This window comes from Balaenoptera borealis (genome assembly GCF_965194805.1).
Source record: "Balaenoptera borealis genome assembly, chromosome: 3".
Taxonomy (NCBI): domain Eukaryota; kingdom Metazoa; phylum Chordata; class Mammalia; order Artiodactyla; family Balaenopteridae; genus Balaenoptera; species Balaenoptera borealis.
In genome coordinates this window covers 36,384,986-36,410,864 of record NC_138866.1, presented here as the reverse complement: position 1 = coordinate 36,410,864, position 25,879 = coordinate 36,384,986, and the positions used below count along the sequence as shown (strand labels likewise).

The following is a 25,879-nucleotide window of genomic DNA, read 5'->3' as shown; positions in this document are numbered from 1 at the left end:
AGTGGTTGTCTCTAGGTGGACTTAGGGAGATGGAAAAGGGAAATGGAGATAAAAGGAAACCAACCAACCAACCAGGGGAGGTGCCCTGCCTAGAAAATGATGACGATGAACTGAGAGGTATGATGAGGCCTCTGCTCCTAAAGTAAAAATAGATACAGTGTATTTAACTATATTCATGAGAACTTCCTCATCCTATAACAACTCACTCTTTACTGCACTGAAAGCTGGCTTCCCTATTAGTTCATGAAGCTATTCTTGAACTATTCTTGAAGCTATTCACTGACACCTCCCTTCCTTGTTCCTTAAAACAATAGATGCTTTTCAGGTCTTATCTTGACTTCTCAGAAGCCTTAAGCTCTGTTAGCCATTCCAAAATTTCCTGAAACCACTTCCTTTGTCTTCCAGGACATGCTCCTTGTTCTCCTTTAACTCTCTGGCCTTTCTCCTTGGCCTGCTCTGGGGGCTACTCTTCCTCTACCTGTCCCTTGAATGGTGATGTTCCCCAGAGTTCTGTCCTGGGCCCCTTCCATTCTTCCTCTGTCTACTCGCTCTTTTTAGACAATCTCCTGCACTCCCATGACCTGAATGACCACCTCGCGTGAATGACTTCGTGACCTTCACCTTGCGTGAACTCTCCGCAACACCCATCCATCACATCCAACTGCCTTCTGAACATCCACCTGGAAGGCCCACAGGCCTCTCACACTCAGCATTATTCCCAGTTGACTCTATCACCAACCCAGTCCCAGCCCTTCCTGCCATGTTCCTAGTCCACCAATATCCCAATGGCCCAAACCCAAACCTGGGGTGATAGAACCCAGTATCTCATCAACTCAGTCCCCTCGATGTCTCTCAAATCTCCATTCTTCTCTGTCTCCACTGCTCCCCTTCACTTCTCAGCACTGTTATCTCAAGTCTAGTGGTTTCCTGCTGATTTCTTTGTACCCATATTTGCTCTTTTGCCTACCATCCTGACCTATCCTCTACACTGTGGCCAGAAAGATCATCTTAGAATATAAATATGAGGTCACTTCCATACTTTAATAGCTCCTCCCTATCTCAGAAGAAAGTTTAAAACCCATCATAAATCAGAGTCAAAGCCCTTTGTGATCTATCCCCTACCTGAACACTATTCTATCCAACCGTCCCTACTTCCGCAACCCTACTTTCCAGCCATAACGAACTCTATTCAGGTCCCCAGCTGTCTCTGGACACGCTCTTTGCACATGCTGTTCCCTAAGCCTGGAACACACTACCTCTTTTTCAGAATAATTTCTTGTCCTTCAGAACTTGTCTTAGCCTTTGCTTTCTTCGAGAAAGCTCCCCATCTCCACCCCCATCCCCTGCAGCAGTGGGAGGTGGGAGCACTTCTTCCAGGTTCCCATCACACTCAGTGCTCATTGTCATCAAAGCACTTAGCCACAATTTAGGAGAATAATCTATTTTTCTGTCTTTCCCAATAGACCATAAGCTACTTGAAGCCAGGGACATCCTTAGTCATTCTTTTTGTCCCAATTGCCCAGCATAATGCCAGGTACACAAAATGGGGATAAAAAATACTGAACAAATGGGTGAGAACCGAGAAATGCAGAGCACTGCTCCCGAAGAGGACAAGAGCAGCTCCTGCAGAGGACACACTATTTGGAGGCCAGTTTGGAGGTCAAGGTGGTGAAGGGGCTGGAAACGTGGCACGTAGCAGGAGTGCTGTGGATGCAGGCTGGTCACTGATGCCCTGCCAGTGTCACTGTTGCCCTTGTGCCTCAATCTCACACTCCCGCTGTCTCCTCCTCTTTTGCTGGACTGTGGTGGCAAAAGAACAGGCAGTGGCAACAGGGCCCAATGCCTACGATCCAATCTTGAAACCTTTCAGAGCAGCTCTGACTCAACCCACACCTTAATTTTCTCACCCGAAACATTGATGAAAGCAGCCGTTCTCACCCAGAAGTCTTCTAGACAGGGAAGCCCCACTCCACTTAGCTGAGAAGTCTTTTATATATTCTTTCTTGTGTCACAGAAACATCAGTCATAGAATGGTTTCTATCCGTACAGCTCTGCTACACAAACAAAGAGATCTATTTTAAAAGTTGAACCTATAAATAATATATGTCATGGGTGCCAATTTGGTATTCATTCATGTTAGAGCTTTTAAAATAATTCAGTTAAAATTAATCTCTTAAAAGTTGCTCAGGCCCACAAGGACTCCTGAGGGGAAGGGCGCCGGCTGGAGGATTTTCCCACCTTTGGCCAGGGCGTGAGCCTGGCGCAGCGGGGCTGTCCTCTGGACACATACAGAAAGCTGCCTGCAAGGCTCCAGTCTCTCAGCAAAGGCAAGTGCAGCCTTTCCAGGCTTGGCAGAGCCGGTCCTCCTGTGCACAACCTCCCAGGCTCAGAGAGCACCTCTCGGCCACTAGAATCCGTTTCAGCCTCCTTCCCTGGACTCTGCTGATGAGGACGCACCAGCTGCTGGCTCATGCAGTCACTCTGCCGCCCACGGTCCTCAGGAAAAAGACTTGGCTCTTTACACAACTGTGAGCAAAGCCCAAGGCTCGGAAGGGAACCTGGAATTTACTAAGAGCGTTATATACATTGCCCCATTTAACACATACCTATACTCACAAACTATTAGATATTATTACTGTTATTACTGCTATTAGTATTATTGTCCCTGTTCTATCAAAACAGCAGACCTGGGTTGAAATCCTAACTCCTGTACTTAACTTAGTAGTCGTGTGCTCTTCTATAAGTCACTCAACCACTCTGTACCTCAGTTTCTCCACCTGTAAAATGAGGGAAATACCCTGTGCTTCCATGGCACAGGACAGGGCCTATCAATGTCCGAATTCTACTCTTCCTACACCCAGTTTGGAGGCATCTTCCAGTCGCCCCTATGGTTAGGTGTGGCTGTGTGACTGAATGAGCACAAGGGACACCACTTCGAGGCCTTAGCCATAAAAATCTTCCCCATAATTCCTCATTCTTTCCCCTAAACTCCTAGGACCTAAAGGGCCAACATGAGCGGAACCTGATTTCCTGGATGACTGTGGGGAACAAAGTCTCCCCCTCAATTTATACCCATTGACTCATCTATGATGTGAGCCAGAAATAAAATTTATTTTACAGTTCCTTATTAGAGCAGTTAGGATACCGAAATCAACACACCCACCACTTACCACATAAAGCTGTTGTACAGATTATAGGAAGTTATATGAAAATGATGTATAAACCATAGAGTACCCTATAACCCCAAGGTATAGTTATTTACAAAGAAAATGCAGTATTTCTTAGTATCAAGTTTGTGGGTCAGCTCAATACACACACTCTCACAGCAAAAAGGAAAGTACACAGTAGAAGGAGTCTATTGTCATTACCCCATTGCCCCTTCTGCAACTGTCTTTCCCTTTTACCCCTGCCTCAAGCTTCCAAGCTCTCTCAACCTCCCTTGATGCCAGGTTCCTCCACTGAGTTGAATGACCCAAGTGGAACGCCTCCTTCAGACCTACTTCCATCCCTACTTCAAAACAAAATTGACTTTGACAACCTAATTCCCTATCATAGTCAACTCCTCAAAGGGAAGGATGCCATTTTCACCTCAGAGGTCTCTGCACATGGTAGGCACTCAATTTTAGTACATGTTAATTGGATGAAACGGATGTATCTACTTTCCCAAGGGGCAGAGTATCTCTCCCAGGGAACACATCTTAATAAGCACCTTACAGAAATAGATCACCTTATTCAAAGGATGGATATGAAAGAGTGTAGGAGCCAAGCCAGACAAATAGGTGAGAAATGGTTGGTCAGACAGGTTACTCAGCATGTTCAAATTGTGTGAGGGAGGGAACTGTGTATGGCACCTACAGGGAAAGCCAACTTTGCCTAGAGAGCCCTTGAAAAGTATAGCCTTAACTTAATGTACAACCTGTGCTAGGAGGTAAACCCTGGGTGGGAGAAGGAACTGTCCAAAGTTAAAGAACGTGGCAAGAAGGGTGCAGAATGAGGCCCTATTCCCTGCCTTCTAGAGTTACACCCAGACCTCTTAGCCTCACTGCCGGCCTGACCATAACCAAGGACTTTGATGAATTTTCCAACACAGAATCAAGACAAGCATTCACAAGTAGGTTGGCACTGTTTATTCATTAATTCAACAATTTTTTATTGAACAAAGCACCCCCCACAAAACTCATGAAATATTTAGATATAAATAGAACAAAATATGTGCAAGATCAGTAGGCTGAAAACTACAAAACACTGATGAAAGAATTTGAAAGTCTAATAAATGGAGAGATATACCATGCCCATGGAATAGAAGATTCAATATTATTAAGATGTCAATTTTCCTGAAACTGATCTACAAATTCAGTGCAATGCCAATCAAAATACCCACAGGGCTTTTTTTTTTTTTTTTTTAGAAATCAACAAGTTGATTCTAAATTTTCTATTGAAATACAAAGAAAATAGAATAGCAAAACCATTTTGTAAAAAGAACAAAACTGGAGGATTCACATTGCCTGATTTCAAGACTTACCATAAAGCTACAGCCATCATGATAGCATAGTATGGCAAAAGGATAGACATACAGATCAATGGACTAAAGTCCAGAAATAGACTGACATATATATATAGTCAAACAATTATTGTCAAAGGTGTAAAAACAATGTAACAGAGAAAGGGTAGTCTTTTTCAACAAATGGGTGCTGAACAACTAGACATCAAATGAAAAATAAAGTGAACCTCTACCTATACCTTACACCACATACAGAATTTAAGCTAAAATGGATTATAGACCTAAATGTAAAACCTGAAACTTCTAGGAAAAAAAACAGAAGAAAATCTTTGTAAAGTTGGGTTAAGCAAAATATTTTAGATACAGCACCAAAAGTATGATCCATAGAAGACTGAGTATTATAAAAGAAAAAATTGATTAATCTGACCACCAAAAATAAAAATGTCTGCTCTTGGAAAGATATTAAAAATACAAGCTGCAGACTGGGAGAAAATACTTGTAAAACACGTGTCTGATAAAGGACTTATATCTAGAATACATAAAGAACTCTCAAAACTCATTAATTTTTTTAAAAAGGAAAAAACTCATTAATTTTAAAAAAGCCTCAATTTAGAATGAGGAAAAGTTTTTTGTTTTTTTTTTAATAAATGTATTTATTTATTTATTTTTGGCTGTGTTGGGTCTTCGTTGCTGCACATGGGCTTTCTCTAGTTGCAGTGAGCGAGGGCTACTCTTCGTTGCAGTGCGCGGGCTTCTCATTGCGGTGGCTTTTCTTGTTGCGGAGTACGGGCTCTAGGCACGCGGGCTTCAGTAGTTGTGGCAGGCGGGCTCAGTAGTTGTGGCTCGCAGGCTCTAGAGTGCAGACTCAGTAGTTGTGGTGCACGTATTTAGTTGCTCCGCGGCATGTGGGATCTTCCTGGACCAGGGCTTGAACCCGTGTCCCCTGCATTGGCAGGCGGATTCTTAACCACTGCACCACCAGGGAAGCCCGAGCAAAAGTTTTTGTTTTTTTTTTTTTTTAAATAGCAAGTTATTTTTATTTTTTTAATTAATTAATTTATTTATTTATTTTTGGCTGTGTTGGGTCTTCGTTTCTGTGCGAGGGCCTCCTCCAGTTGCAGCAAGCGGGGGCCACTCTTCATCGCGGTGCGCGGGCCTCTCACCGTCGCGGCCTCTCTTGTTGTGGAGCACAGGCTCCAGACGCGCAGGCTCAGCAGCTGTGGCTCACGGGCCCAGTCGCTCCGCGGCATGTGGGATCTTCCCAGACCAGGGCTCGAACCCGTGTCCCCTGCATTAGCAGGCAGACGCCCAACCACTGCGCCACCAGGGAAGCCCCCCGAGCAAAAGTTTTATACGGATGTTTCATCAAAAGATATGCAGATGGGGGCTTCCCTGGTGGCGCAGTGGTTGAGAATCTGCCTGCCAATGCAGGGGACACGGGTTCGAGCCCTGGTCTGGGAAGATCCCACATGCCGCGGAGCAACTAGGCCCGTGAGCCACAATTGCTGAGCCTGCGCGTCTGGAGCCTGTGCTCCGTAACGAGAGGCCGCGATAATGAGAGGCCCGCGCACCGCGATGAAGAGTGGCCCCCACTTGCCACAACTGGAGAAAGCCCTCGCACAGAAACGAAGACCCAACACAGCCATAAATTAAAAAATAAATAAATAAATAATTTTTAAAAAACTTAAAAAAAAAAGATATGCGGATGGAGAATAAGCACATGAAGAGCTCAATTTCATTCATCATTAGGGAAATGCAAATTAAAACTACAATAAGATATCACTAAGTGCCTATTAGAATGGCTTTAAAAAAACTGACAACAAGTGCTGGTCAGGATGCAGAGCAACTAGAACTCTCAAACATTGCTGGTGGGAATGCAAAATAGTACAGCCACTCTGGAAAAGAATTTGGCAGTTTCTTACAAAATTAAACATACATTTACCATATGACCCAGCAATCCTACTCCTGGGTATTTTTATCCTAGAGAACTAAAAACTTAGGTTCACACAAAATGTAAATGTTTATAGCAGCTTTACTCATAATGACCCCAAATTAGAAATAACTTGTTTATTAACTGGTGAATGGATAAACCAACTGTGGTACCTCCACGCAATGAAATACTACTCAGTGATAAAAAAGGAACTGATAAATTAGACACAACATGAATGAATCACAAATGCATTATGCTAAGTGAAAGAAGCTGGACACAAAAAGCTGCGTACTGTATGATTCAATTTATATGAAGCTTTGCAAAAGGCAAATCTATAAGGACAGAAAACAAACCCGTGGTTGACAACGGTTAGGGTTGAAGAAAGGGGCTGACAACAAAGGGGCATGAGGGAAGTTTGGAGGGTGATTGTGGTGGTGGTTATACCACTGTGTGTATTTGTCAACACCTATAATAATGTACACTGAAAAGTGTAAATTTTACTGTGTGTAAATTATTCCTCAATAAATTTAAAAACAAAATACTGAAACTAAAAACATAAACATAAATAAAAAGACTAAAAACAAATATTTATTGAGTACCTACTATGTGCAGGTGCATTGTTATGAACTGCTTTGACAATAGTGATATAGAATAATTATTACAATTTATTTTAAAATAATGAGAGGGTTTTCTCCAGCAAGGTACTATAATGGAGGATATAAATGTGGTAGAGGCACAGATTCTGCCCTCAGGTTGCCTAAGACGTGGATATAAGTAATGATACAACAAGATATAATTAGGTAAGTGTGAAGAGAGAGACATAAATAAAATACCATAGGAATTCAGAGACAGGAGAGAATACTGAATGCTGGAGAAACCAGAGAAGGCTTCACGGAAGAGATGCCATTTGAGTTGGGTGCTGTTGACAGGAAGTGGTGATTTTATTGTCCAGGTAAACAGTGTTTATCAGAAAGTTTTCTCACATAATTTCTCTTTGATCCTTCTAACAACCTGGGAGACAGGGTAGGAGTGGGGGAGATACTATTAATCGCAGTTTCAGTTAAACAAACTAAGACTTTGAGTTGAGTTCCTTGCCCAACACTTGGGCGGCGTAGCTAAGGCTTAAACTCAGGTCTTCTGAGAGTTCGGTTCACTCTCTGTTCCCAGATGGTACACCCATCTAGAAGAAAAGTTCTTCCTTCTCATAATATCGAGAGTGACTGCTAATGGTGCCATTTCCACCTTTGGATCTCTCCAAGAGAATGGGTTACTTCTAGCCATTCTGGCCACTGAGAACACCCTACAAGGCTAAAATGTTTGAGTCTTTCCTGCATGTGGAATGAGAGCCAGAGGAGAGATTTTCTGTGGCATTCGTTTAAACTCAAGGTTTAAACGTCTCAAAGTATCTTTTATAAATACTAATAAAACAAAAAGCCTTGAAAGTTACAAGGATAATATGGACTGCTTCAAATGCATGGTCATATATGTAACCATGAAATTATTTAAGACGCGATCCCAGACCTTATAGGGCAAATTACTCTTGGAGGGGATCAGCTCCCCTAAAGAACTCTCAAGCTATTCCAAGAAGCTTTCTTGTGACCTGAAGGAGGACACCTGTTCACATGCCTCATCTGGCTGAGCCTCTTATCCGTCATTCCTTCACGCATGTGAGAGTTTATCTGGCACACACTGAGCTCCTTGGTCTGGAACCTGTCTACATGCCAACCACCAGGCTAGCGATCACATTTCTCTGGGGAAGAAACAATACCAGGGAGATGTAAATGGCTTCTACATTTTGCTGCTGCTATCTCAATCCTTTTTGTTCACTGCTAACTTAAAAAAATAATGAGACAGTGCCATTATGAGTGGAAATTAATTTAACCAAATATTTCCTGAATGGATACTATATATGTGTTCATAATGAGATGGTCCCTGTCCTCAAGGATCTCACAGTCAGGCAGGTTATTCAAACATTTCTCATTGGCAAAACTGGAGAAACTTCTTTCTCCTTTCTGAGTTCTAGTTTTCTCATCTGGATACTAGGGAGTAAACTTCTCTAGCTATTAAGCAGTTGTCATCAAAAACATTTACTGAGAATTTAACTCACGCTAGACACTGCACCTTATAAACACCATCACATGAAATCCTCAGAACAACCCTGTGAAACAGCCACTCCTTTTTTTGATTGAAGCATAGTTGGTATACAATATTATACAAGTTACAGGTATACAATATAGTGATTCACGATTTTTAAAGGTTATACTCCATTTATAGTTATTATAAAATATTGGCTATATTCCCCGTGTTGTACAATATATCCTTGTAGTTTATTTTATACCTAATAGTTTGTACCTCTTACTTCCCTACTCCTATATTGCCCCTCCCCCTTCCCTTTCCCCACTGGTAATCACTAGTTTGCTCTCTATCTCTGTGTCTGTTTCTTTTTTGTTATATTCACTAGTTTGCTGTATTTTTAAGATTCCACATATAAGTGATATCATACAGTATTTGTCTTTCTCTGTCGGACTTATTTCACTTAGCACAATACCCTCCAAGGCCATCCATGTTGTTGCAAATGGCAAAATTCCATTCTTTTTTTATGGCTGAGTAGTAGTCTATTGTGTATACACACCACATCTTCTTTATCCATTCACCTGTTGATGGACACCTAGGTTGCCTACATTTTGGTAACTGTAAATAATGCTGCTATGAACATTGGGGTACATGTGTCTTTTCAAATTAGTGTTTTTATTCCTTTTGGATATATACCCAGGAGTGGAATTGCTGGGTCATATTTTTAGGTTTTTGAGAAACATCTATACTGTTTTCCACAATGGCTGTACCAATTTACATTCCCAGCAACAGTGTAGGAGGGTTACCTTTTCTCCACATCCTCACCAACATTTGTTATTTGTGTTTTTTGATGATGGCCATTGTGACAGGTGTGAGGTGATATCTCACTGTGGTTTTGATTTGCATTTCCCTGATGATTAGCAATGTTGAGCATCTTTTCATGTGCCTGTTGGCCATCTGCATGTCCTCTTTGGAAAAATGTCTATTCAGGTCTGCTGCCCATTTTTTAATTGAGTTGTTTGGGTTTTTTTATGTTGAGTTGTATGAGCTGTTTATATATGTTGGATATTAATCCCTTACCGGTCATGTCATTTGCAAAATTTTCTCCCATTCAGCAGGTTGCCTTTTTGTTTTGTCAATGGTTTCTTTTGCTGTGCAAAAGATTTTAAGTTTACTTAGGTCCGTTTGTTTATAACTCTTATTATCCCCATTTTATATGTGAGGACACTGAGGCTTAGGGAGTTCGGTGATTTGCCCCGTTCATTGGCCAGTAAGTGACGGAGCCAGGATTCAAGCTCAGGCAGTCAGGCTCAGAGCCCCTGCCCTTAACCACTGTGATCATAGCCCTGCCTGACCCGAGCCCTATGCAGGGAGGGATGAGAGATCAAAGGAGCAGGGTGCCTATAAACAGTTTTTAAATCATCTGGGACAGATTCGTCCACATCCAGCTCAACACCAGGCAACAAGAACATCAAGCAAAGCAACAGGAAAGAAAGATGATCTACATTGGGAGGCCAAGAGGCCCTTTAATGTCACAGTTAATCCAACCCTGAGATTGCAGAACACAAATACACTGGGTCTCTAGCAGGCATCAGACCCACATTTCCTCTGAGGATCTCCAAGCACCTTTTCCCCCAGAGTCGTCGCAGACACAGAGAGGACAGGAAAGCAAGGTGGGGTAACTTTCCCAGGAGAAACAAGTGGCAGCGTCAGAAGGGAAATGTCTGTGTTTAACCCCCCAGCTCTTCACTGAAGCCACACTCTATTTTTAGGGTCCCTCTTTAACATAACACACATCTATCTATTTTCAGAAGAAGGGAAACCCCAATGTGTGGAACCAGAGGAGGGTTTCTGCAGGTTTTCCAAGGTGCCACAGTTTGATAACACTCTCCGCCTATCTGTTAAAGAGCGCAGCAAATGTTATCACCTGAAAGCACCCGAAGCCAGGGTACCCCTGGTTCTGAGCACTGGAAATGGGCTACCCAGAACTGGACAGCATGTCAGAGCCTCACCCTGTAATCAGACTGAGCTGCTTGCAAAGGAACTGCTACCACATTCCTCTCTTAAAGAGGCCTGACACCAAATAGCTTGGCTGGGGCCAGGGCAGCCAGAGGTGCCAAGTGCCTACCGTTGCCAGGGAGGCGTGTGTGTGTGGCCAGGGTGGTGGACACGTAAGCCACGGTAGGTCATCTGAAGAGTGTGGAGAAGTGAGTGATCATCGCTAAAACAGTCTGCAAGCAACTCCAGAAAGCTTGCCATGCCTCGACATTCTCAAGTACATGGTAACAATACTCGACCATTCAGCAAAGGCTTGAGCCAGCTTCCAGAAAGAACCAGAGGGTAGCACACAGGGGATTTAGTGCCAGAAATAGTAGACTAAGGCGACTTTGACCTGGGGACATGAACCAGGCAGTGCCGTGCAGTGGTTGGGGGCATCTGGAGTTAGACAGCCCCGGGATGACTCTGGCCTTAGCCACTCACTAGCTGTGTGGCCTTGGGCCATTTCTTTAAACTCTTTAAGCCTCCGTTTCTTCATCTATATATAAGGTGGAGTTAATAGTCATCACCAGGGCTTCCCTGGTGGCCCTGTGGTTAAAAATCCGCCTGCCAATGCAGGGGACACAGGTTCAATCCCTGGTCCGGGACGATCCCACGTGCTGCGGAGCAACTAAGCCCATGTTCCACAACTACTGAGCCTGCGCTCTAGAGCTCGCGAGCCACAGCTACTGAAGCCCGTGTGCCTAGAGCCCGTGCTCCGCAACAAGAGACGCCACCGCAACGAGAAGCCCATGCACCGCAGTGAAGAGTAGCCCCCACTCGCCGCAACTAGAGAAAGCCCGCATGCAGCAACAAACACCCAGTGCAGCCAAAAATAAATAAATAAAAATAAATAAATTAAAAAAATAAAGTATCTGTATCATGTGATATGATAGATATAAAAACACCCAGTCATCACCTCACAGCACTGCTGTTTGGATCAGATAAGATGATGTATTTAAGAGTCCTTCACAGAATGCCTGGCACAGAGGGCAGCCCTGAATACATGTGGGCCACCAAGCACTGCACCAGGTCTGTGGCCGCTCCCACAACTCAGAAGAATGAACTGTTGCCCCTCTTTGTACCTCAGTTTCTCCAGTAATAAAACAGCAACTATTCTTCCCCTCTCCTCTGTTTATGGCACTTAAAAGCTGGGGATATGCAGAAGTTGAGGGTTTCTTTAATCATCAGAAATGTTATCCAGTGTTTACACAGCATCTACTCAGGGATTGGCCATCTCTCCCTTTTTGGGTACCTGTGCAGATCCTCTAAATATTGGATGACAGATTTCTGATTAAAACAAGCTGTCTAGACTTTTGCACTTCTTGAGGTTTTTATGGTGCCAGGAGCAGACATGAGGAAGCAACCATCTCCCATGATGTCAGAGACTCGTCTACAGAAGAGATGCTAGGGGAAGGACGCAGAGCAAGCCAGCTGTCGCCACTCAAGATTTGTCATGTGACACCCCCTCTCTCCCTCCAATGAAAGGAGAAAGATGTCTATATTCCACTGGGGGAAAATAAAATCACTGTTTGAATATTTGCCACAATTCTTCACAACAAACACAGCAGTAACTTCCTTACTTTCTCATTTCTACTTGGTCATGGCCCCATCACAATGCCCTCATTCCATCACCATCCCTACTTCTCATGCTAGGAAAAGGGATGGGAGTGACATTCTGTTGAGAGTTAGTACAGCTTTCTGGCTTGCTCAAGCTGCCTTCTCTGGATAAAGGCCATCAGCTGTCAAACCAATCCGAAGAGCTGAGCTCTGAGAGGAGAGTGGGTTTGCATAGAGGGGAGCGATGCCTGCCTCACCTCGGCAGCTTTCCCACCCCAGGTCAGTCAGCAGGCTTGGGAGGCATCAACATTAACCTTCTTCCCTTAGCATTAGCTCCTGTGCCTTGGCCTGAACCATTCTCCTACCACCAGCAGCCAGCTTACTAAACCAGAACAGCCTAGACAGGACCACTATTAATTGGATGTATTTCCTTGTGGCCAACCTAATATGTTTTATTAGATTGTTTTTAATTATAAAAGTGCTGTAACCCAGGCCTTTAGAAAATCCAACAAAACAGGTTGCAGTGGAGAGCCAACAATAGCAGTCTATCCATCCTCAAAATGGTGCCCCTAAGCCGAGTAGACTGTCCTCACGTGCATGTGTGACAGCTGTGCCTCCCAAGAGCTGCTTAGCAGGAGTCCCCGTGTAAAAATGATGGGCTAGAAGAGCCAAACTTCCTTTATTTTTACAGTTACCCTTGATTACCAGTGAATGAATGCCCTCAGTTGTGAACTGTCCACAGCTATTCCCATCCAAACCCTTTCGCCGCACTTCAGGCAGCCAGACCTCTGGCTACTCATGTGAAGGGAACAGGTCCCAACACACAATAGGAATGTGCATCTCCAACAACAAACATCTGTAGAATACCACCACAGGACAGCAACGATAATAACAATAACAAAAATAGGAACAAGCATATTCAGCGAGGACTCGGTACACGGGACGCATATACTAAGTGCCTGGCATACACAGGAGTGTATTGATAATGAAACGAGCTGTGAGCGCTTTTCACTTTCTCCATCTTATAAAGGAAGAAAGTGAAGCTTACAGAAGTTTAGGAACTTCCCCAGGTCACACTACCGTGAGAAGCAAGGGGTGAAGTACAACCTACACCTGGTCTGGCAGCATAACTTTTGGATGAGTTGCTGCTAATGATAAATTTTAACTGTGTTAAGAGTCCAGTAATCCATATTAACACTTAGCAGGGCTTCAGTTGAAAAGAAACGTGAAGATGGTGCTAGGGCTCCCCATAAACACCTCCTACGTGTATAAGTCAGATTTACTATTCTCCTCCCAGATGCCGCATCCCATTTCTACCCAAAATATACAGACGTTACCAAAATACATTCAAACCACATTCCAGGGATCCCACCTGCTCTAAGACTTCCCTTGGTGTTTAGAAATCTGTCTGGCTCCTGTTTCCTTTGTGACCACAGCATGCCACCATAGAGATGGCAAGCACGCTGCTGTTTCTAAAGGCCTGAGCATTTCAGGTCACTAACCCCACCAGAAATGAGACCCAGAAGTCCAGAGTTCTCGAGCTATTGTTCTCTCTACATATAATACTCCCTTGTTCAAGAGAGAGACAGAGGGACGGACAGACATGCAAAAATATTGGAAAATGAAAGATCCAAAGTAGTCCATAACAAAACCAGCCCAGGGCTGCCTTTATAAAATGAACTCCTCTAAGCCCCGGCCCATTATCTGGGCTTGGCAGACCTGGCCTGCTCCCCTGACTTATCTCTCTTCGTGCCTACACAGTTTGCTACACCCACTGCATGTGGGCACCCTTATCAGAAAATATCCACATGACAAGCGTTTGCCTTTGAACAGAAGTAGCTCTTTTGCCTGCCAAACATCAATAACTCTGTATACTTGTTGGTACATATATTGTGAGCACGTACATAAAGCTGGCAAAAACAGAACAGACACCCACTACAGGGCACAAGTGGCCATGTGTCTTTGGAAACTGCCAACCTATTACAAAATACCTGCCACTCTCCTCTTCCCCATCAACCAGGAAATGAGAAGAACAAAACTTGCAGCTCTCTGAATAATTCATTTGTTCCACAAATATTTTCTGAGCATTGTGTTGTGCTCTCAAACTGAAAGTTTTACCAAACTATAGGATTCTGGAGATGAGAAGAAGGTTGTCCTCTGTTCCTTTTATGACACTAGTTTCACCAGACAGCAGGATCATCCAGCATCAGACTTGCCAAGAGGTAACAGCCTTTGACAATATGAAAATATCACTTTTCAGGGGTCAGGGGGTCCCGTGTGTGTCTCCAACGTTGGGAAATAATGACTCAGCGACAACCTCATCTACTCCATTTCTGAGTCAAATTATTTTTGACTCTTTTTAAAGTTTATCATTTTGGTTTTCAGTGTGTGCTTGTTATTTGTTAAGTATATTTCGTGGTCAGGCATTTGGGGCCAATATTGATTTTTTTAAAATACAGACTACATTTTATGCATAGAGTTGGTAGATCATGGAGTTGAGATAAAATGTTTACTGGCTGCATGGTTCTTAAATGAAACCACCCCCAGAAAGCACTGTTGCAGCCACAGCCTAAAGCACCTAGTGAAATGCGAGATGCTTCGTTCCTGTATCACCTGCTGTGATCAAAATGAAAGCAGAGAACTGTTACTCCTGACTTGTGGTAAGTAATTTGATTATAATGCATCAGGATGACTGGAATTCCCTTCTCCCTACACTGAGAAGCCTGATCTCAACAACAGAACAAAAGCCTACACAGTAATTAAAAACTCTGTCCCAGAAGTGGAGTAGGGGGTGGACCTCATTCTCCTTAAAACCCTTGGAAGGGTCAGGAAACATTGGGGGTGGGAGAGAAAAGGGGGAGTTGTAAAGACCCTCAAAGTTGGTGTATGTATTACATGAGCTGTGTGTAAAAGGACTGGTGGGGCCTCACGCTTTGTAGAACATGTTTGGCTACAGGGGTCTAGATGCCCAGCAGCAGAAAGCCCGTGCAGATACGGGGGTGGGGGGAACCCATGCTCCTAGGGTTGCCGAATGCACACGTTGTATTTGTAGCAGAATGAAAGCACAAGGGAGATAAATGTGTGCACCTGTGTTGTGGCAGCTGATTAATTCAATTAATATTTATTGAGCATCTGCAGGGCTCATGACAGCTTACTGTGGGGAAAGAAAAACAGTATATCCTGCTTTCAAGGAACTCATGATCTCCTTACAATAAGACAATGACAAGGAGGTGATATAGCTGTATACTCAGGTACTGTGTGAGCCATATACATGCATGGCTTGTTTAAATTGGGTCTAAATATCTGTCGGAAAAGGGCTTTGTCTCACTGATCCTTCACATTCTTGATGGCTGACAGCAAGAAAGAAGTCATCTCAACAATCAAATTCCAATCTGCTCAAGTTTTGTTGATAAGGTGAAAGAGGACATCTGGAGCTCTGGCCACAGCCTCTGGGCAGAGGAAGTGCATGCGTGTGTGTGCGTGTGTGTGTGTAGAAGCACTCGTCGAAAGCATGGCTATCAAGATCCAGGGTGGTCTGCAGCAGGCCATTAAGCTACCAGGAACCCATCATCCATCAGCAGCTCCTCATCGCCATATGTCTTAACAGCCATAAAAGCCACTTGTCTATGTGTAGAATCACCTCAAGGTGTGATTTCCCCAGTTTTCCACCAGCTTTGCAGCATCAAGCCTAGTTACTTTTTGGATAGGCATTTAGTCCTCAGAGCCCCAGGAAACTGGAAGAGAATTTCACTAGAAAACTGATTCAAGAGGCCTGTTTAGAGAGCCCAACTTGGCTGCTGGTCTTCTCCCAAAAAACATCAAAGACCAAAATCCTGGCCACATAAGAAGGTGTGGTCTATCCAGATGAAGGAGAATGGGCAGAACATGTCTGCAGACGGCTCTCTTCCAAGTATAGACCAGAGCTCAGGCTAAGACGACCCTCATGTGGGCATCTAGGGAGACTTTTCCAAGCTGGGTCCAGTGGGCATTGGGGGATGGGTGGACGAGAGGGAAAAGCCTATTCATCTACCCTTCGGGTACCTTGACAGATCGGCTTGGTTCCTTCAAGCCACACTGGCTTTGAATCAGAACATCAACTCAGAAGTGTAAATCCTGGGCTGGGAGGAACCACTGGACTCCTAAGTTAAAACAGCAAGCAGGACTCAGAGTCTGAAGTGAGAGCATTTACTACCATGAGACACCGCGCCAGCTGTTGGGAAATGCTTACCTGTATACTCCCTTCCTTTTCCAGCCAGAGTCTAGAACTGCTTGAAATTCACTGTGGAGATCATGCATAACAAAGCATCTACCCTTTGCTGCTGTGTTGGCCAGCACAGACCAGCTCTTGAAAAGAAGCTGCTTTGCACTATTTACAATAGCCAAAACATGGAAACAACCTAAATGTCCGTCGACAGATGAATGGATAAAGAAGACATGGTACATACATACAATGGAATATTACTCAGCCATAAAAAAGAATGAAATAATGCCATTTGCAGCAACATGGATAGACCTAGAGATTATCATACTAAGTGAAGTAAGTCAGACAAAGACAAATACCATATGATATCACTTACATGTGGTATCTAAAATATGATACAAATGAACTTATCTACGAAACAGAAACAGACTCACTGACATAGAAAACAAACTTATGGTTATCAAAGGGGAAAGGGGGTAGGGGAGGGACAATCAGGAGTTTGGGATTAGCAAATACAAACTACTATATATAGAACAGATAAACAACAAGGTCTTACTGTATAGCACAGAGAACTATATTCAGTATCCTTAATAAACCATAATGGAAAAAATATTAAAAAGAATATATATATATATATACATGTATATGTATAATTGAATCACTTTGTATACCAGAAACTAACACAACATTGTAAATCAACAACACTTAAATTATAAAAAAGTGAAAAAAAAGAAAAGAAGCTGCCCCTTTCCCTCAACACCACCCTGTCAGTGGGTGAGACAAAAGGAGGCGCTCCACATCAACCCACACCTCCACTTCCTCTGTAATTTCTGACCAGGTGACCACACACGCCTTTCCCTGTAAAGTGCTGTCATCCCTCTCATCTGTGTCCTCATACTGATACTGATCAAGATAGCTAAGGCCACCCTTAAATATCCTCTGAGAATAGAGGCATCCATGATGCTTTTTTTTTTTTTTTAGAAATTCACGTTCTTTTATTTATTTTTATTTATTTATTTATAACTGTGTTGAGTCTTCGTTTCTGTGCGAGGACTTTCTCTAGTTGCGGCAAGTGGGGACCACTCTTCATCGCGGTGCGCGGGCCTCTCACCATCGCGGCCTCTCTTGTTGTGGAGCACAGGCTCCAGACGCGCAGGCTCAGTAATTGTGGCTCACGGGCCCAGTTGCTCCGTGGCATGTGGGATCTTCCCAGACCAGGGCTCGAACCCGTGTCCCCTGCATTGGCAGGCAGATTCTCAACCACTGCGCCACCAGGGAAGCCCCATGATGCTTTTTGATGATCTCTTCTAATGCTTCACAACCATCACATTTATAAGTTTTATGCTTTGCTTTAATTCTTTTACTACCATTTAAATCTACCTTTAAAAAAAATAACAACCGAATGATGGTTCCTATTTTACCTTCAATACAGAGATAGAAATCTGATTATAGACACACACTCAAAGAAAAGTCACTATCACTCTGCTTGCTTTCTAATATCATGATCTAAATCCCTTCCACCTTTAATTGAAGAGCCTTAAAAATCACATTCATTTTCTTTGCTCTCGTTAATACCCACTCCAATTCCCCCCATTTTTCTCTCACTAGGAGCTCCCCAACGAGACTCAGCCCTGTGTGAAGAGCTGGCCAGATGTTCTGAGAGTATGACCTCATTGCTCCTCTCCTGTTGATGACAACTTTTCAGTATTGTTAGTACATCACAGTCATTTTCAGTTCATGGTTTAGATAAGTAGTTAAGGCCACAGCCCAATAAGCCTTCTCTGATATTCAGTTTTCATCAATACTATTAATAAGTCGATTCTTGTGCATATTACAGTTATTGAATTATGAAACTGCAAGACACCTCCACAAATTACCCAATCTATCACTAACTCACCCACCAACACACAGAGTCCATTTGCTTTTACTTTACTACTTTTCAATCTATGATCCACCAGGGCAGCTTTCAGTTTAGTTACAGCTTATAGGGGAATTCCAACATTTTTGAAAATACATTTTGAAATTAGAAAAATAAATAAGGGCTGGTTGTTTAACAGCAGCATAACACTCTTGACTTACATCATTATGCTTATGGTACTAAGAAAATCAACTGACTTTTAATGAGTACCTACCATGTACATGCACCATGCCAGGACACACCCCCTACACTCGCAAAGCTTCCAGTCTTACTTAAGAGACATCACACGGATCATAATCCCTCATCCACAACAATTCTGAAATTCAAAAAGCTCTGAAAGCAGAAAGAATTTTGTAATTCATGTGATGGCAAAATCTGCCCTGAAGTTAGCTAATTTATATTCTTTATTTATCTGCTTTCATGTAAATATAAGTTTTGCTGCCAAAATAACATGCTCAATTATAGGATGCCACCCCACACACGGTTTAATGTTTCTAAATCCAAGAAATTCTGAATTCCAGGTTAATTCTAAACCCATGCTCTTAAGGGCTCTACCATACTTCTTCCCACATGACTGGGAAGAAGAAGAAAAAAAAAAGAAGGAGGAGGAGGAGAAGGGGGAGGAGGAGGGGAAGGGGAGGGGAAGGGGAAGGGGGAGAGGAAGAGGAAGGGGAAGAAGAAAAAAAAGAAGAAAAAATCTGAATTCCAAATACATATCTCTTACCAGCTTCAAATAAGTTGGCTATGGACCCAAAGATTGACATGAAAAAGAAAACAACACAAACCAAAGTTACCCCATCCACTGAGTGGGGTTTAGGCAAAAGGTGGGTTAGCCCTGTTACTCTCTTCATTCTCAATAATTCTAAAAATCTACTCTATAAGTGACGAATGAGTGTCACAGCAATATTTAAATTACCTTAGTCCCTTGAAAAAAGATAAGGACAATGGCAACAATATAATTGGAATTTTTGGCCCAATTTTATTAAAACTTGGACACTTAAACCTAACTCAATCTTGACAAAGCAGTATTTGTGCATCTCCTCTCTAAGAGCAGAACATTTTGCATTGTTGGCTACTGAATGGAACCTTCCTCATTTCAGGTCCTTCTCCAGCTCCAGTGTCAGGGATTCCCATCATAGTCATTAAGATGAGGGTCATTCCTAGTACGAAGTCACCCTCAGAATAGAGTCAGACATTTGCCCTTTTCCTTAACCAAAACTCACCTCTGTTGCCCTTGTCATCAGGGACCCTGGAAGAGGGGCTTTGTGGTCAACACCCTCCTGCACACCTTCAGCAATAACCAGAAACCCCTAACTGAGTTCTAGACTGGACCAATGGTGTGGAGTTTGCAGACCCCTGGTGTAGAGTATTAACCCGTCTCCTGCCATGAGGGCTCACTACTCAAAGACAAAGTTTATTTAGCATATCCTGGGATCTCTGGGGCACTCACTCTGCCTGTGGCAGAGCCTGAAGCTACAGCTGGGTTACGCGCTAGACAGGAGAAATCCAACGGCAGCCTCAGCCTGTTTTTGTACAGCCCATGAACTGAGTAGACTGTACATTTTTAAAGGATTGTAAAACAAACAAAAGTATGCAACAGAGACCCATGTGGCCCCCAAAGTAAAAAATGTTTACAGAAAAATGTTGCCATTTACAGAAAAAGTTTGCCAACTCCTGCTTTCTCACCTGTGAAGAGGGCAGGGCAAAGGATGTGTGACAAGATAAAGGCCTCCCCAGACCCTGGCCACATATACCTGTGGATGATTTCTTTCCAATCCCACCTTGGAACTTTCCAGCAGGATTTTAGAACTAATTGATTCCACCTCAGTTTTATTTTTAAAAAGGCCCACTTTTCCCTTAATTTCCCCCAAATAACCAAAATAGACACATTGGCAAACTCCTTCAGGTTTCAGGCCCCTCACCCAGGGCCCACTCACAAACCCAGCCCCTCACAAGCCCAGACCTGCACTGTCACCTGGGCTAAGGCACTTGCGTCCCCTCCCCTAAACGTAGGTTCCAATTTGGGGGGGAAGCCAAACAGGTAGAACACCAGCAATTCGTATTTTCTTCTCATTCTTTAAGTTGCCTGTCTGTGTGAGAACTGTGAAGCAAATGAAGTTATTTTATGGGAACCTCAGCTTTCCCTATTCTCCATGACTCCTTTCCCAATGATGCCATAATTCTCTCTCTCTCCTCCTTTCCTTTCCTCTTGTCAGACTCTGCTCTGTGGTACTGACCATACCAGAGTTTAATGTGTTCCCAACCTCACTCAACACGGTGACAGTCAGAGCACCAGAGGGTTGAAGGTGGTCTTTGAGACATGAGAGATAGAAGTGTTAAACGTGGGTCTAAGCTGGCCCAATCTGGTCTGATTCCTGTCTACCTACCTGTCATACTATTCATTAACCTGACACTACTTCCATGGTAATAACCCACTTCTCATAGAAATGCTCATAGAGACCCATTCCTTGCCCTGTCAGCCCCTTTTGGATTCTTTTTTACCCTCCAAGGACAGAGACCCATATCAGACTCACCAAGCAACACAACAAGTTAGATGCATAGTTTTAAAAAGTCCATGGATGTTATCTCTGCTAGTGGAAAGGCAGTACAAGGACAGGATTAAGAGCCAGGGCTCTGGAGCAGACTGCAGGAATTCAAATTCCAGCTCTGCCGCTTATTAGCTGTGTAACTGTGGACAAAATAACTTAACCTCTGTGTGCTTTGGTTTCTTCATCTATAAAATGAGGATACTAACATTATCTACTATATGAGGTGGTTGTAAAGATTAAGGACTTCAAATACATAAAATACCTAGAACAATGCTTGGCACCTAGAAAGAGTGTAAAAAAATACCTATTAATATCAGTAGTAGTAGTAGTCTGTTCCTCAATCCCATTGTTTTGAGCTCATTCATTCTTTCCTTTAAAAGGCATGCTATGTGCCAGGCAATTCGCTAGGCATGGAGGTTACAGAGATGATTAATACCTGGTTTTTGCCCTCAGGAGCTGGCAGATGAGTATGTGAGACAGTCATAAAAACAGGCTAGGTCTTAATATAATGTGGAGAGAGAGAAATACCCAAGGCTTTATGGGAGCACAGTAGGAGCGTACAGGAGGCCTCTGCAAGGGTGGGTGGGTAGGGATCAGAGCTGAATCCTTAAGGAGGAACAGGAGTTATCCAGGTACAGTTGAGGGAGATGGAGAAGAGTCATGCATGGCAGGCAAAGGCATTCCAAGAAAGAGGAAGGCGTACTCCATGCGTGAGGGCAGTAAGAAACAGCCTGAAGTTGATGGGAAACCGCCAGGAGCCTGGTGAAGAATGAGAGACAGACAAGGGTCCTATCACTGTAGGCCTTTATTGCCATGCTAAGGAACTTGAGTAACGGGGAGTCAATAAAGGGTTCTAAGTGGATGGAATGGCTAGATTTGCCTTCTAGAAAGATCCCTTTGGTAGGTGCATGGAGGGATCGATTTAAAGGGGCAGAGACAAGATTACAGGCAGGGAAAGTGATTAGGATGTTAACTGCAGCAGTTGAGACCAGAGATGCCTTGGGTCAAGAACTAGGGTTTTGGTAGTCAAGGTGCTGAGGAGAGATCAGGTTACAAAGCTATTTAGGATATTGATGGGTGAGTGGAAACCACAAGTTAGAAGAAGCAAAGAGTCAAGAATGACTCCTCCACCTTGAAAGCCTAAGTGGATAGTGGGTCTATCAAGCAGGAGGGTGATCACAAGAGGAAGAGGAAGAGGAAGTTTAGGGGAAGGAGTGAAGATTTCAATGGGTCAGAAATACGTATCAAGGGACTTCCCTGGGGGTGCAGTGGTTAAGAATCCGCCTGCCAATGCAGGGGATACGGGTTTCAGCCCTGGTTGGGGGAGATCCCACATGCCGCGGAGCAACTAAGCCCATGCGCCACAACTACTGAGCCCACGTGCTGCAACTACCGAAGCCCGCTCACCTAGAGCCCGTGCTCCATAACAAGAGAAGCCACCGCAATGAGAAGCCCGCACACCGCAACGAAGAGTAGCCTCCGCTCGCCACAACTAGAGAAAGCCCACGCGCAGCAACAAGGACCCAACGCAGCCCAAAATAAATAAATAAATAAATAAATAAATAAATAAATAAATAAATAAATAAATAAATAAATAAATAAATAAGAAAGAAATACGTATCAAGCCCTTATTCTGTGTTAGCCATGGTGTTAGGTATTGGATATGCGATAATGAAACAAAATAGAGTGGTTTTCTGCTCTCATGGTGTTTTCAGTCCGGTAGAGGAGGCAAATAGCCAATGAATTATTACAAATAATTAATTTATAATTTACAAATTGCAGAATGCTGCAGAGGAAAGTGCAGCGTACTAGGCAAAGGTTAACAGGGAAGCCTCACCTAGCCTGGGGGAACGTGGGATGGCTTCCCCGAGCAAGTGGCCCTTACGTTGGTAGTTATGGGACAAATAAGACTTAGGCAACAAATGGGGAAAGAGCTTGTGCAACACCTGCAGTAGGAGTCTCAGACATCCTGTGAGACGTCCAGTGGAAACACGTAACCTGAGGCTGGGTATTCAAGTCCTAGGGAAATTGTCTGGGCTGGAGTTATTTTAGAATCATCAGCAATAAATAGGTAGCAGCAGAAACACCGAAAGTGGGCAAGATTATCCCAAAAGAGAGTACAGGTGTCCAGAATGGAAGCTGAGGATGGGCCCTGGGGAACTCCTTTCTTGCGGTACACTGAGGAAGAGGAGCCAGCAAAGAACAAAGGGAGTCAGGAGATAACCACATCGAGAAGCCTTGGGGGAGCAAACAACAGCATCCAGTACCCCAGAGAGCTTTAGTTATCCACAACTGGTGATCACAGTAAGAATAGTTTCTGTATAGTCATGGGGATGGAAGTCCAGGAAAGTGGGGACTGGAAAAAACGACAGCAAAATCATGAGTATAGTCCAGTCCTTCAAAATGTTTGCAGAGGGAGGGTATGTAGTTTTGAGGGTGGGTAGACAGAGATGCAGGGCCAAAGGACAGTTTATCCAATGAGAGAAACCTGGGTGTGTCTAGAGGCTCTAGGAAAACAGCAAGAGAGAGGGAAAGGTTGACGACTCAGAAGAGCTTGGGATCACCCACAGTGCAAACTTTACCACTTATCATTGGGCCAAAACTTTCCAGACTCTTGACTGGATACTGCTTTTGCTTCTTCCACCACACGGTCCAACTCTGGACTCGCTATATCATTTAGGCCTCAGCTGATTTTGTAGGTTTCCCACTAGCTGGCCCAGGCCCAGAAAGCCACATGGGTGAGAGGAAAGCTCCTCCAATCACCCCCCACCCAGCCCATCCTCCAGGATGCTGGGAGACTCAATCCCTATTCCAGGCCAAGGCTCTGCCCTTCATTAAGGGGAAAACTGAGAAACTTGGGATTATTTCCTGGTGAACAAAATAATAGCGCTACCACACCCCAGAAACTTTCCTACGAATGAGCTTTCTGTGCACCGAGAGAGGCTGGCTGAGAAGGGCTGCTGATTTCCCTCAGATGGGCCTGGCTCTGTGATCACCCCTTTCAGGAAGTGGCGCCTGCATGAGCGCATCCTTGGGGCCCTGGTCCTTCGCTGACGGCAACTCGCCAGAAAGCAGGCGCCTCTCGCCACCTCTCTGTGGTCAAGCGACAGCAGGGACTCCTGGAATCAATGTGCTCCGTGGAAGAGAAGGGTGGCCCCAATGAGCCACTAACCGGGCAAAGGGCTTTCCAAAGGGTTTTCCAAAGCAGAACGCTTTGAGGAGCAATGAATAAAACAAAAAAAGCTGCAGCAGCAGCTTGGAAAAAGCAATAAGAGAAAGAGAGAACATGTGAGAGACAGACAGACAGACCGACAGACTGACCGACCGTCAAGGAAGTGCCCAGGAGAAAAGTCTGGGTGGTTCAATAAGGGTGCACTGACACAGAGACCCTGACCCACCTCCCGCAAACACTATTCTTTATGAAATATGAAAACAACCCCCTAAAAAGTTATTCTTTATAGTTCAGGGAGATGAAAAAGAGAGAAAGAGATTGTGCTAAAGTACTTCATCATCACAAGTATCAGTATCACAAGACATCGTCGCCCCTTATGTTCTAACACAATGTAACTGGCTGAAGAGAAATGTAAGCTCTTCTTAGTAAGTGGCCTCCAAACTTGGATCTTCCACACAATTCATCTTGTAGTCACTGGGACCACGAAACCCAAAACACACACACGCACACATCAGAGCAAGCAACCAAGGGACTGTGGTGAGTGAACACCAGCAGGGGAGAAAACTCAGGAACTCCTCCTTCCCCACCCCTGCCCCACCCCTTCCCATCTTCTCCCAGCCACACTGCCCCACAGGGCTGGAGCGGGACCCCAGTGGGACACCTGTGCAGTGCCACCAAGAGGCTCACAGGGCTGGACGCTGGGCAGAGCTGTGGAAGCCCTGGCCGAAGCCCAGGCTCTGGCCCGAGGAGTGAGGCCTGGCAGATGGCAAGGACACACACAGCCCAGCTGGCTTCAAAGCCTCCTTGCCTGGTTCAGGGGAGGGAAGAAAAAGCAATGTGCTAATGCCGGGTCTATAGCTTCCACTGGCTTAAGCAGGCAAAGGCAGTAAAGCCCAGGAGGCTGTCTCTCCAGGCACCTTGCTTCTGAAGCAGACAGGCCTGCTGTTGTTTTACAAGGCAGCTCACCTCCAGAGACAGGAGCTTCCTGAAGCTCAGGTTACAAGGTCAGGCCAGGAGCCCTCCCTGGGCCTCCTCCCCAGGACTCTCTGCAACTGCCACCTGAGAGGGAAGACCCGGTGGGCGGGAGGGAGGGAGGGAGGGAGGGAGGAGCCCACCGCCAAGTTCTTTCCCTCTGCATCAGACCAATCAACTTTGTCAGCTCCGCAGACCTGCCTCTGAGCCATCTGCCCAGCGAGCTCAGCATGACGCCCCTCAAGTCTCGGCCAAGTTCAGCGAGGGGGCAAGAGGTGCCGGGTTTTAATGGGGAAATTCAGTCCTGCTGATGGTAACTTTTGGATGCTCTGGGCAAGTCATTTTTCTTACTCACAAAGCCTTCTTCCATTTGAAAAGAAAGACACTGTACTAGCCAACCTGCCCCAAAAGGATTAGGAGCAAACTTTACAAAGAGAATAGTTTGAGTTTTCTAATCCCTCCATCCAGGGCAATGAAAGGTTCCCAGGCTTTATGGAATGCCTGTCCATACAAGAGCTCAAAACACCTCAAAAGAGATGGGCTCTGCCTAAAGAACAGGAGTCCTCAAAATTTGTTCCTTAGTGGGCATGAGAGGAGGGACAACTCAACCCAAGTGTGGGAGAGGCCAGAAGCCTTGCTGGCACAAGAGATAAAAAGCAAGCTTGTAACTCCTACTGATCTGCTATGGGACCTTGGACCAGTTCACTACCTCTGTGTGCAGGGAACAAAGTGCTTGGTTTTCCTTGGGAACTCGAAGAAAATTTGAGTCTGTGTTTTAACTTCCTTACCATTTGTCCTTGTGGTCCAGTGCTTCACCTTGGGGGATTAGCAACAGAAACCAGTAGATGAAGAATAGACTCCAAACCAAGTGACTCTAGAATGCTGAGTATGAAACCCAAAAATGCAGCTTGCCTTCTGCAAGCAACCAGAGTAAGCCAATTTCTGAGGATACCAGAAAACCACTGT

General features: G+C 44.3%; 1 protein-coding gene across 2 annotated transcripts in view; it reads right to left on the bottom strand.

Annotated features, from left to right (window-relative positions):
• SPTB (spectrin beta, erythrocytic) overlaps nt 1–25,879 on the bottom strand; it is a 123,370-nt gene that overhangs the window by 77,298 nt on the left and 20,193 nt on the right. The window contains exon 2 of one of the 2 annotated variants that reach the window (XM_082386414.1): nt 1,908–2,054. The exons of the other annotated variant lie outside the window; for it this stretch is intronic. The gene's annotated coding sequence lies outside the window, so the exon portion shown is untranslated. The remainder of the gene's footprint in view (nt 1–1,907; nt 2,055–25,879) is intronic. 2 annotated transcript variants of the gene reach the window in all.